This window comes from Protopterus annectens, chromosome 1.part0 (genome assembly GCF_019279795.1).
Source record: "Protopterus annectens isolate FY-2018-M chromosome 1.part0, PAN1.0, whole genome shotgun sequence".
Taxonomy (NCBI): Eukaryota; Metazoa; Chordata; order Ceratodontiformes; family Protopteridae; genus Protopterus; species Protopterus annectens.
Window position 1 is genome coordinate 197,070,405 of NC_056725.1, and position 14,599 is coordinate 197,085,003.

Sequence of the window (14,599 nt, forward strand, 5' to 3'; positions counted from 1 at the left end):
TAAGTGTTGCCTTACCCTGTCCCTAAGCCTTTTGTTTGTTTTACCAACATAGAAGGCAGGACAGCAGTTACATAGAGCAAGGTAAACAACATGTTCAGTATTGCAATTGGCAACCACATCAAAAACATGACAATATGAGGTGACTGGATGGACAAACATACTATGGTTACAGATGAGTGCAAAAATTACAGTTGTTGCAGGGAGATGTACCTTTATTTTAGGAACCATTGCTATGAGCTTCTGTTATTTTTGGATAACATAGAATTCTATGTACGTTCTTCTTATTCTTGAATAAAAATTGAGGATTTTCACCTACAACCTCTTTGATTTGTGAGTCGACAGTTAAAATCCTCCAATGTTTATAATCTCTTTAACATTATCAAAATCATGTGTAAAAAATAAAGAAAATTTCTGAGCAGAATTAGTATGACTAGTCGCTTGTATTGCATTTAGTCTACTAGGATATATACTGCTGCCAATGTCAGAAAAATATGGGCAAGCTATATCATTCCTGTAATGTTCAATACCTTGAAATCCATTGGAAATTTCATGAGCCCTATATGACCTGGCTAACAATCTGCTTTTTAAATTCATCAATTCATTTTCATATCCATTTTGTGTGGGGTTAAGCCTAGAAGCTCTAATTGCTTGTCTTTAATAATGTTGTGCATACTCCGTCTATGTAACAATGTGTTTCTGTAACAAGACTTCCTGTGAACACCAGTATTCAATTTACCAGTACTCAACCTCTCTATAAACACATCTAAAAAGTAATCCTGTAAAAGGATTCAACCATAGTAAATTTCAGATAATCTGTAAGAAAGTTGATTTCATCAAAGAAAATATCCAATTCACTCTTACTCCCTGTCCATACAAGAAAAAGATCATCTACAAAACATTTGTAGAAAATCATAACATAACATAATAACAGTTGTGGGTTCAGTTCAAGCAGCTTTTTTACACACAAACACAAAAGGAATGAGGTTTTGTAACTTAAACTTAAATAAACTTATAAACAGACTGACTACCACACTCATACATGTTAACACTCTTGCCGTTGTCTCAAAATGGCACTACTGCCTGCACATGCTCACTATTTATATGCATGTACCTACATCTGGAAATGCTTCTTAGTGGTACATACACATGCTCTGTTCTACATCCTCTGTCTTTGAGAAATAGTTCATACATCAAATGACAGTATTCAATGACATGCAATTATACAGAAATGATCTTCTGACATGTACTGATACAGAATGAATTCTTTGACATGCAATCATACAAACTCAGACACATATAAAACAATCATGTCCAGGCTGCTGAGTATTTTACACTAGGTCTAGAAATACAACCTGATCATGTAGCATAAAAGTCAGAATTGGATCTAGGAATGGGGACTGTCTTCAAGGAATGTTCATCTTTGGGGACAACTGGGACATCATCAGGAACGGGAATGGATACTGAGACATGTTCGTTGGTATGAACAGTGTCAGGGTTGCTCTGAGATCTAAAGTCTGTATCACAGGTATGATGCTGCAATATCATTCCTGATACAAGTAGAAGAAGCTTACAGTTTCTCCTGCACTCTGTACCCTCAGATTCCACTAAATAGGATCTTGGCTCAGCACATATACCTCAGGCTCTCCCTTGACCAGTTTGATCAAATCCTTTTGCTGTTTGCATACTCACAGTCTCTCCTTCTTTTAACGGTAGAAGAAATCTGCAAATTTTATCATAGCTGAACTTCTGAGAAGAATGCTTTTTAAAAAGTTGGGCTTTGATTGTTCTGTTGTTTTTAGCATTATGCACCAACAAACTAGAACTAATAGGCAAAGTTGTTCTGGTTTGCCTAGACAGAAGTCTCTGAGCAGGCCAGCCTAGTAGATTGTCATGAAGTATATTTCTGAGATTAAGTACATTTAAGAAAATATTGGTATTGTTACGCTTTGACCTCTCCAGTAATTGCTTTGCACTTTATACTGCACATTATTCAGCAAGGCCATTTGACTGTGGGTATTCAGGACTATTAGTAACATGGATAAAGTCCCACTCTTTTGCAAATCTCTCAAACACTGGGTATTGTTGACAGAAATAACTTTGAGGGGACTACTATGGACTGAGAAACAATGTTTTATTTTAGTAGTACGGGCACTGGATGTTAGGTTAGGTAGCAAATCGATTTTAAACCAGTTCGAATAAGACTCTATGTACACTAAGTAATGCTGATTGTTCCACTCAAATATGTCAGTGGCTACTGTTGACCAAGGTAGTTCAGGAATTTGGATTTTAAAGCAGTTCAAATAAGACTCTATGAACACTAAGTAATGCTGATTGTTTCACTCAAATATGTGAGTGGCTACTGTTGGCCAAGGTAGTTCAGGAATTTGGCTTGGCTTAAGTGGCTCTTTTTGCAAATGTGGCTTAGAACTATTAAATACTGAACAAGAAGAAAGCACTTTATCAATGCCGTTCAATAGAGAAGGCCAAAATACTAGTCCTGTCACCCTTCTTTTGGTAGAGTCAGAACCTGGGTCGCCATAATGCAAAATCTGAATAGATTCATGTTGTAAGAAAGTAGGAACAATAACTTTGGGACCTCTGAAAATTATACCATCTTCCATCAACATCTCATCTCTGTATGAAAAGTAAGGTTGTTCTTCTGGCGGTACACAGGATTGCTTTGATGGCCATCCTGCACTGATGAAGTGGTTGAGCTTTTGAAAAAATTGGATCAGTCTTTGTATGATCTCTCAGCTCATTAAGTCTTGTGGTAGAAAATTTGTGCACTTTCATGACATCAAAGTCAAAATTCACTTCATCAAGCTGTTCTGTGGTATTTCTGAGCAATTTGGATAAGGTGTCATCTGGATAAAGAAGTTTACCTTTTGTGTAGACCATTTTGAAATTATACTTTTGTAATCTGAGCATAATTCTTTGTAGTCTTGCTGGAGCTGAATGCATAGGGTTATTTAAAACAGTGACTAGAGGTTGATTATCAGTTTCAATTTGGATAGGTCATCCATAAATATAATCATGGAACTTCGAACATGCAAATACAATTGAAAAAATGTTCCTTTTCAATTTGAGCATACTGTATCTCAGTTTGGGTAAGAGTTCTAGATGCATAGGCATCAGGTCTGCCCTCTTAAAGACTAACTGCACCAGGACTGAACTTTGAAGCATCACAGGAAAGAACTACTGGTTTGTGGACATCATAATATCTCAATGTAGGTGGGTTGGCAATTTGCTGTTTGAGGTTATCAAATGCTCTCTGGTGTTGCTCTAACCATGACCAGGCAACATTTTTTTATGTATGCTCTCTCAATGATGTTGATAACTGACTAAAGTTAAGGATAAATTTGCCCAAATAGTTAACCATACCAAGAAAATGCTGTAAAGCTTGCACATTGTCTGGAGCTGGCATTTCAAGAATGGCTGCTTACTTGGAAGAGTCTGGTTGTAAGCCTGCACTGGTAAATAAATGAACTACATAAGTAGCTTCTGGTAGTCTGAATTTACACTTCAGAGGACTAAGCTTCAAGTTCACTTCATGTGCTCTGTCCAGAACTTCATGAGGTATCTGTCATGCTCTGCTTCACCATTGCCTCCAACTAGTAAATCATTAACTATTATTGCACATGGATAGCCTGAATAAATTTGCTCCATTGCACACTGAAATACTTCACTGGAAGAATTTATTCCAAAAGGCATCCTGAGGAATCTGTATCTACCAAATGGGGTACTGAATGTAGTCAGTAGTGAAAATTTGTGATCAAGTATTACTTGTCAAAATGAACTCTTTGCATCTAAGACAGAAAAAAGAAGTGACATTTGGCATCAGGGTGGCAATCTCCTTGACTGTACACATAGGATGATGAGGTCACTTTAATGCCTTGTTCAAGTATCTAGGGTCAATGCATATACTGATTTCATCTGAATTTTTCTTATAAGCAGTTACCATGTAAGACACCTAGTTCTGAGACTGGACAAATCACATCTAGCAGCACCATTTTGTCTAACTGGACCTTGAATTTGTCCTGCACAGCTATTGGAACTCTCCTTGTTGGTCTGATCACTGGACTGACTTCTGGGTCTACTTTCATGGAGCACAAACTGGAAGTTTGCCTATCTTCTCATTGAAAACATCAGCATATTCTGAGAAAATAGCATAACTGAAACTGGAACTGGGTCATGTGCTTGCATGATGTACTTCTTTGGTAAAAGAAAGTAGTTTCATTCTAAAACTGTCTCTGAGACCTAATAATGACTGCACATGTCTTCTGACTACATAAAATTGCAAACTGTAACTGTTGCCAGCCAAATAGCATGAAAGCACTACTGAGCCTTCAGTTTGAATCTATTCACCTCCATAAGCAAAAAGCTTCACACAATTTACCAAATTAAGTTGCCCACCAGCTTTCACTTTAGGAAATGTTTCTACTGACATTACATTACACTTTCAACCAGTGTCCATTTTGAGCTCTGTCATTTTACCATTGACCAGGACAGTAGAAAATACTTTGTTCTTTGCCAATAAATCTACTGCATTTGCTGACTGACCATTGATCATCTTTAGATCCAGGATTCTACCCCCTGGCTGCTCTGCGTACCTGGCCCTAGTGTCCTTGTTTATTTGTTTACTATCTTGTAGCAATATAGTGGGACCTACCCAGCTGGCGAGAGGACCTGTGCAATCTACCCTTACAACAGATACTTAATTGAAAGTCTCTTGCCATCCTGTGAAAGATCCCTGTTACCTAAAGAGACAAGAAAGTTTATTTGTCTACTGCCTTGTAGCAATACAGTGGGACCTACCCAGCTGGCGAGAGGACCCGTGCAATCTACCCTTACAACAGATACTTAATTGAAAGTCTCTCACTGTCTTGTAAAAGATCCCTTTTACCTAAAGAGGCAAGAAAGTTTATTTGTCTACTACCTTGTAGCAATACAGTGGGACCTACCCAGCTGGCGAGAGGACCCGTGCAATCTACCCTTACAACAGATACTTAATTGAAAGTCTCTCGCCATCCTGTAAAAGATCCCTGTTACCTAAAGAGGCAAGAAAGTTTATTTGTCTACTACCTTGTAGCAATACAGTGGGACCTACCCAGCTGGCGAGAGGACCTGTGCAATCTACCCTTACAACAGATACTTAATTGAAAGTCTCTCGCCGTCCTGTAAAAGATCCCTGTTACCTAAAGAGGCAAGACATTTTATTTGTCTACTACCTTGTAGGAATACAGTGGGATCTACACAGCTGACGAGAGGACCCGTGCAATCTACCCTTACAACAGATACTTAATTGAAAGTATCTTGTTGTCCTGTAAAAGATCCCTGTTACCTAAAGAGGCAAGAAAGTACGTGCTGTCTAAACCTGAACACTTACCTAACAATTTGTATATGCTTTTTAGCATGCTACCTAGCCAGGGTACCTAGCAGCCATACCCTCCATCTACCCCATAGGTTTTCTCTTATACCTATCCTATCCCTCTACCCCTAACACCATATATTTATTTCTATCCTTGTACTGTCTCCTGCAACTGTTTCTTGAGCTCTGCATACCTTCTACCAACCATCTCTGCTCACCAGCTTCGACTGCAATTTCATTAGTTGCCCACTAGATGGCACCATAAACTAGGCTGATTCCTAGCATTGTTTGCCCTCAAATTAACTGGTGTTAAGCTCAGACCATACACTAATTTAGGATAGCCTAAGTATCTTTTCTCCTGCACAGTCTGAGAAGCTCTTTCCTATCCTGCTATTATCACTCTGTCTGAAACTCTATCCCAATACCTGATATCCATCTCTCTACTGTCCCTTACCTTGCACTTCCCATCTTCTACCCCTCCATACTTACATGTATCTACTGAACTGCTCCTCAGAATTCACCTGCACACATATAGATTTTCTGCTAGTCCTTAGCCACTTGTTTCTTCCTCGCTCTATTCACCCTGCAGACTCACTCTGCTCCCTTACCCTACCCCCAATTCCCACCCACCCCCAGTGCTCCTACATTTATACCTCATAAGACACTCCCCTTCCCTTAATTATCCAATTAGTTCATTACCTTTACATACACACTAGATACAGACACTCCCTTTCTCACATTCCCCTCCTCACTACTTCCACTTTTATACTATATCTATCCTTGCTGGCTTTCTTATCTATCCTATTACTACTTTACTTATATCACTCCCCATTCCACCATGCTTACATCACACCAGCCTAAACTTAAAAACTTACTGCTCTCTCTTACATCAATACACATACTACTCATACCACTCATACTTACATGGTATGAAAACTCACACATCATTGCACCCCTCCATCCTCTAAAGCAAACATCACCTACCAATCTACCTACTACCCACAACCATGAAAACCTCACCTCTACCTCAACCTACCTCTCCCCAAAGTATCACAGACTAGCTCACATTAATCTCCAACAAACCAGAAGATCACTATATACTCTCTTCAAACTCCTCAAACTCTCACATACATTACAACAACACCCTCTTCTTCATGGGGATATCCACCCTAACCCAGGACCTAACAATACCCTACTAAACCCCCAACAGCCCCAAACCACCACTCATATAACCCTGACTAAAACTGCTAACTCGTTATTTATAGCCCATCTTAATATACAGAGCTTAAACAATAAAATTAGCCGACTGCATACTCTACTGGACATACATTCCTTTGATGTCCTTTGCCTAACAGAAACCTGGCTCAAACCAGGAACAAAAGATAATGAGGTCATCCCACCAGGGTACAATATTTTAAGGGCAGACCGAACAACAAAAAAAGGTGGAGGCATAGCAATTTTGTATAAATCTGACCTAAATATATCTCTAGTAGACCTACAATTACCATTAGATAATCATGTAGAAATCCTTGTCTCTAAACTCCAGCTCAATTCTAGCAAAGCTATCTAAATAATATGCTCATACCTACCTCCAGGCAATAATATCAACATCCTGGAAAATATCCTATGCTTCCTCTCATCTTCCCTCCCTCAATAAACCCTAGTACTTGGAGACATCAATATAGACTGGAATAGCTGTACTTCCAATCAACCATCAATCCATATAAACTTGTATGGCTTTTCTCAATTTATCACCACCCATACAAGAATCCATAAGCCTACTAACAAAGAGAGTACATTAAATTGGATCCTAGTAAGAAACCATCCCTCACTTATATTGCAGACACCCTACCTGATGACATTAGCGACCATTCACTCACCTATATAATTAAGCATAAAACCTTCTTCCCTAAACAACCTATCTTTAAAACTATAAGAAACAGAAAACACTTTAATGCTGTAAGTTTCCAAGCTGAGCTACAAGCCTGTGATAGGTCACCCTTAAAACAGCTCTCCCCTGATGAAGCAGTATCCTATTTTAACTCCAAATTCTTACAAATACTGGAATACCATGCCCCTAGTCGATCCATAAGAACCAGAAGTAAAGCAGCATCATGGCTCTCTAAACAGACAAGACAAAAAATCCTAGTAAGAAATAAGATCTGGTCTAAATGGAGATGTACTAAAAGCTCAACTTCTAACCAGAACTATAAACAGCATAGAAACACCACAAAGAAAGCTATACTCCTTGATAAAAAAACTACTACCTTAAACTCCAAGACAGGCATCAGCAAACACCCCCAAACATTTTGGACAGCTATTAACAGACTTTTACCACCAGGACACTCCAAGACACCAACTCCTACAGCACTTTCTCTAAGTACATCTAAGGAGATTGCTGACACATTCAATACCTCCTTTAACAAAACTGTACAGTCTCTTGCAAATTCCTTACCTCTTGTTACCACAACCCTCCCATTCTCCATGACTAAGAAGCCCCCTACCTTTCAACTAAATCCAGTCTCTACATAATTCATCCACACCTTACTAACGAAACTTAAACCATGTAACCAATCTGCTGATCTCTTACCAGCAGAATACCTGCAAATTGCAGCTAATGTTCTCTCCTATCCTATTTCCATACTAATCAATAGAACTATTACTGAAAGTTCGATCCCATCTCTCTGGAAAATCTCACACATAATTCCTCTTCATAAGGGTGGTAACTCAACCAAAATATCTAACTATCGCCCCATAGCCCTGCTCTCCCCTCTAACCAAAATAATGGAAAAATGTATACACCGCCAACTACTTGATCATCTTCTCCTACATAACCATCTAGCAGACTGTCAACATGGTTTTAGGCCATACCACAGTACTACTACTGCCCTACTATCCTTCACTGATTACATCAACAAGCATCGTAACAATAATAGGCTTTCTACTGCTCTGTTTATAGACCTATCAAAAGCCTTTGATATGGTGAACCATCAATTACTACTACAAATACTAGAACAATACTCACTCAACACAAAGACTTTACAATGATTTAAGTATTACCTAGAAAACAGACAGCAAGCTGTTCTGTGGGACAACAACCTCTCTACTCTTCTTCCTATTACTCTTGGGGTCCCACAAGGCTCCATCCTGGGATATCTCCTCTTCTCTATCTTTATCAATGACCTACAGCTAAATATTCCACAATCTACTTGCATACAATATGCAGATGATTCCACATTAGTGTATTCTGGCACCTCATCAGTCGAGCTCCAATCTATCACCCAGTCAGTATTTACCTCAGTTGAAAAATGTTTTTTGCAACATTGCCTCCTACTAAAAGCCAAAAACACCAAGTTACTTGTTTTCACTCCTACACAGATGTCCCCTCCAATATATCTAACAGTCAAATCCAGCAATGGTACTATAATTACACCTGATCCAACCACTAAGCTCTTAGGAGTAACAACAGATCATAATCTCAACTTTGACACACATATTAGCACTACAATTAAAACTGTTAACGGAAAACTGGGCTCACTGTACAGGCTAAAATCCTTCCTCACCCCTGAGGCCAAAACCACCATTGCCCCTACTCACCTGATGTCTACTCTCCTTTATGCTTCATCTATCTATACAAATCTTTCCAAAACTAACCTAAACAAACTAACAACCTCCTACAACAACATTGCCAGATTTGCTACAGGTTCACCATATAGAACTCATCACTGTTTAAACCTCAAACAACTAGGCTGGCTTGAACTCCAAAACCAGCTAGTATCTCAGCAACTTGCAATTACCCAGAAGATTCTCTTTCACACTGATAGGACTCCTATTGTAGTATTGCTACTCCTTATAAAAATCTTACAACACTATGCTCAGCAAATAAGTTACAAGTAACCACCCAGAAATCTCTTAATAAAGCTGGAGACTCCCTCTTTTCAAATTCTGTGGGTAAGAGTTGGAACAAACTCCCCAGCAACCTACAATTACTTTCATCCTTTTCACTTTTCAAACATCAGCTAAAACTGCACCTTAAAGAACACTGGTTATGCCCATGTACTAATCCAGATTAACACCAACCATCTTGCATACTTCCTTTCCCCCCTTTACTACCCACTAGGGTGCAAACACATCCTATTCATAGTCTGTATTGTAGTTTTTCTTATTTCCTTCTAACTTCAGTAAACTTACTCTTCACTTTTCTAAAATCTCTCACCTTTTCCTGATAGTGTTATATGTCAATGCAAACTCCTATGCTACCTATGACATTTCACACTTTCTCATATTGTTCTATGTCAGTGTTAATACTTATGCTACCTATGACATTTCCCACAAACCTTGTCTAACGTTACATCTAGATAGTACCTTTCACCCCTCCACACTTTTTTTTGTCCAACTATTGCCAAACATTATTCCTCTTGTATATACCACTCATAATACTACTTACTCAACACCCTCACTTTTCCTTCTCTAATGTTGTTTGTTCCTTCTTTGCTAAAATAAACCTTCTTTGATTTTAAATTTTTTTACCATTTTTTAATCTTTGCTGTCTGAAGCTATTTGAGTACATTAAACTACACCCTTTAGCTGTGAACTGCATTAATTATTTGTAATAATTTACTGTTTACAATTTATTTTCAGTTGTAGTCCTGTTACATTACCTTAATGTTGCAGCTTATCTCCCTGGGCCTCTACTCAAAATGGACATGTATCCAGTTAGACCAGCCCAGTCAACAAATGTAAAATAAAATAAATAAAATTAACTTTTTCAATGGCCATTGATACATCATCTACATCGAAAGTAGGGTTGCAGCTTTCTATATGACCAACTTGCTTTTTTGAGTGACCTTTCTTAATAACTAAATGAGGCTTGCTTGATTTACAAAACTTTTTAAAGTGGTTCAATTTTTCACACTTGTAGCATTGCTGAACAAATGCTAAGCACTTCTGTCTTTTAGACTCATGGTTGGCTCCACAATAATGACAGTTAACAATAAGAATTGACTTGGGTTTTGCTGACTGACCTTTATACTGCACTGTGCATGTCTATTTTACTGAGCTAGTCTTAGAACCCGCTAGAAAGTTGCGGGTCCTCCATGGAAAAGGGTTTGCAGCTGCCCTGCCATGGACCTAGGCCTGATTTTGTTAGCCACATGCTGCATGCTATCTACATTTGTTCTAGAGGCTGTTGAAATCATGCTCTTGTTACTTACAAGCATACCTGTGTGCCTTTCTGTGAGCTCATGGATTTGACAAATCTCCATGGCTTTGCGTAACATTAAATAACTGTCACAAAGCAAAAATCTTTCTCACTGCAGCATTATTAACACCACACACAAGCCTGTCCTTTATTAACTCATCTTTCAAATCACCAAATCTTCATGTTTTAACCTTATTTCTCAAGTCAGTGATACACGCTGCAAAAGTGTCACCTGGCTTTTGGTCTGTTGTATAAAATAAGTGCCTCTCTAATGTAACATTTATCTGGGGGTTGCACATTTCTTTAAATTTACATTTCAAGCACCCAGGTCCTCCCTTGATTTAGCTGGTACAATAATATTGCATTTTTCCCCTTCTCCTGTATATACTTCTGGTGCATACACAAATGGATAGTCTCTTTCAATGGCCTCTGACCCAGCTCAGTTAAGCAAAATGAATGCCCATGTACGTGCATCTTTGTGAGAAAAAGCTGCTTGTATGAAAATATCATATTCCTGATCAAATACTCTTCAATTCTCTGCTATATTATGATCAAACACAAGTGGGCTGGGTCTGTGAAATGCCTGTGCCATATCAACACACAGTAGTGAAGGTGCTTAGAATTATGTACGAACATGCACACATATAAATATGCCAGAACTTTATGCCAGAACTTGTAATTATGCCCAATAGTACAGCAGACTTGTTGAAATAACTGCACTTTGCCAAGTAAGTCCCTGTAGCAAAAGAATACCTTAAAATCACTGTACTTTGTGAAGCCACTCCTTATCAGGGTAAGAAATACTTTGAAAATGACAGTATTTGGTGAATAAACTGTACACAGCAGAAAAATTTCAGAGTAAGAAAGACTTTGAAATAATTGCACTTTGCAAATAAACTGTACACAGCACAGAAACTCTTCAAAATGGCTGTATTTTGCGAAATAACTCCGTAAAGTGTAAAAAACACCTTAAAATGGCAGCACTTTGTGAATAAATGTACACAGCATAAGAAACTTTTCAAAATGGCTGTACTTTGACTGCACTTTGCAATATATCTGTACTTTGCACACAGCAAACTCTTTGAAATAATTGCACCGTAATAAAGAACACACTCTGCAAACCATTTGCACACTCTGAGATACTTCAAACAACTCTAGCTATGCTTTGAATGGCTTTGGCCCAAACATGTATTTTACTAAAAATCATGCAGTTGCCTTGCTTTTTAAGCTTATTTTACTCTTTTATTGTGCTTGTTATCCCCATTTAACCTCTTATCATGCTCATTATACTTTTCTTGTGCTCATTTTACTTTAGCCATGTTCATTATGCAAATCAGAGGTAATTCTGAGCCCCATATGAATTTCTCTGCTAGTTTTATCAAATATCATGGTTTTGAATATTTCATTTAATTAATAATGCATTCCATACCTTTTGTTTGATTAGCAATGCATTTTGTACTACTTGTTTAATTAATACATGCATTTTGTGCCTTAAAAATGCTCCATTTCATTTTCTTTGCAAAATAAATCATTTGTGCAAGTTCTTTTTACCTTAAGTTTATTTCTGGCCCTTTTTAATCATTTGAGCTCTGTTTCACTCAGCCAGCTCAATCGACCTTCACCTTCAACTCTGCACCTCATGACTTGAAGAAGTTGCTCTCTTAATCCTGGTTCTGACACCATGTCACTCGTCTGGTCAGGATAAAACAGATGAATGGTTGTGGGTTCAGTTCAATCAACTTTATTACACACAAACATATCAGGAATGAGGCTTTGCAACTTAAACTTAAAGAAACTTATAAACAGACTGACTAACACACTCATACATGTAAATACTCTGTCTGTTCTCTCAAAATGGCACTGCTGCCTGCACACGTTCACTGTTTACATGCATGTACCTACGTCTGAAAATGCTTCTTAAAGGTACATACACATGCTCTGTTCTACAGTTGCTAAAGGATTGCAGCTGTGAATGATTAGTGTGAGGGAGAAGGAAGACAGAACAGCAATTGAGACTACCTTACTTGCATTTGGTGTGTCACCCAGGGTACACTTACAAAATGTAGAAGTAACTATAGCAATTTTTTAAATGGAAGTGAACAGCAAACATTTCTCATTTTAGTTCACTAATAGCCAAACTGCACTCCTTTTGCTGAAAATGGTATTTTACTGTCATGCAATTCCATCATATATGCTACTGACAATACAAAATGCCCTATAGTCTGCATGTCCAAGAGTACAGCACAGATAACAGAAGAATGAATACAATACAAATTGAAGACAGAGCTGCATTTTTGCAAACAAAATTCATAAATGGTTGAGTGATCAGTCATTGTGCTAAATATGTAAGGTACACATGTACAAACAACTGACAGTGCATTTATTTATTTATTTATTTTACATTTGTTGACTGGTAGTAGTCCAACTGAGCCCTAAAATAGCCCTTTTTCAGTGGAGGCTTGGGGAGAAAAGCTCCAGAAAGATTATACAATCACAACTAAAAACAATTACAGAAGCAGTTACCATTTATGGTTTATGGACAAAACGACTCACGGACTTTAACAAACAAATTTAATTTAGCACTTTTGTCAGTCTATATCAAAAGACTTCTTCAAAATCACAATAAAATCAATGAATCACATTTAAATAACCTCTCTTAATCATCACATGGTAACAAAATAACCAATCACAGATTCGCCAATGAATAATATACTTTTTTAACCTATACTGTTTTACATACATCAAAACTTTCAGACTAAATAAGAATGCAGTCTAAGTACTCTTGCTATAGATGTACAGTTATTGAGATCTGGGGGGACTTGTGCATTTAATTTTATTTGCCAACACAATTCTTTATATTCTAATAAATCAGCCCAAGGTCCACACCTTAGGTCCCTTTTTATTCTTCCTAGAACCACAAACTGGAATTTGTGTGATGGAAACTTCTCCACATGTTTATACGATGCATTGTTTTAATTCTTGTTTTTAATATCCGTGATTTGTTCATAAAGTCTTTCTTGTAGATTTCTTTGTGTTTTACCTATATAATAACTTTTGCAGGGATTACAAATTGCTACTTAAACAACATCTACTGAATTGCAAGTAAAAAGACCTTTGGGTTTAATGACCTGTGTGTTCATTTTAATACTCTCAGAATTCATAATGTGCGGACAGTGTTTACAAAACCCACATTTTTGTGTTCATACTCTCTTCTTGTGTGATAGTGTCCCCTAATACCTTCCAATAAAATTTTCAATGTCCTTCCCCTTTTATATACCACCCAGGGCTTTTCCCCCAGTTATTCTATTGCATCTTCATAACCAATTAATATTTGTCAATTTTTATTAAGACTTTCTTGAATATACAAGTGATCTACAGTAAATTATGTCATAAACAAACAAGTGTAATTCTTTTTACAATGCTGCGTCTATAATGTCATATGCGATGTTGTCATATTTATTGTCAATAATGGGTAAAAAATTCCCTTTTCTCTATTTGACACTATTTAATTCCTTACCATTTTAATTAATTATAATAGGTAATTTCCAGATGCAAACATATCTGTCAGTAAGTCACATTGCTCTCTAAAATCAGTCTTGTCAGAAACCATTCTTTCAATTCTAACAAACTGCCCTTTAACTATTCCCTTTTGTACATGTTCTGGGTTTGAACTAGAATAGTGTAAAAGGCTACTACAGTAAGTAGGTTTCCTGTAGATGTTACTGGCATATACTCCGTTATATTCATCTGTATGATTTCTATATACATATAGCCTTGTTTGTATCATAAGTAAAAGTAAATTTTAAAAATGATGTAGGGGCACATGATATAGGGGCCCATATGGCCCCATTGACACCCCCTTTTTCTGTAAAAATATTGTCCTTCAAAATGAATTAAATTGTCACATAGTATTTTTTCCATAAAATTAACTAAAATATCTATTTGCTCATTGCTATATATACCTGTTTCAAACAAGAATTCTTCGAACCATTCAATACCTGCTCTATGTGGTATTACATTAAATAAGTTAG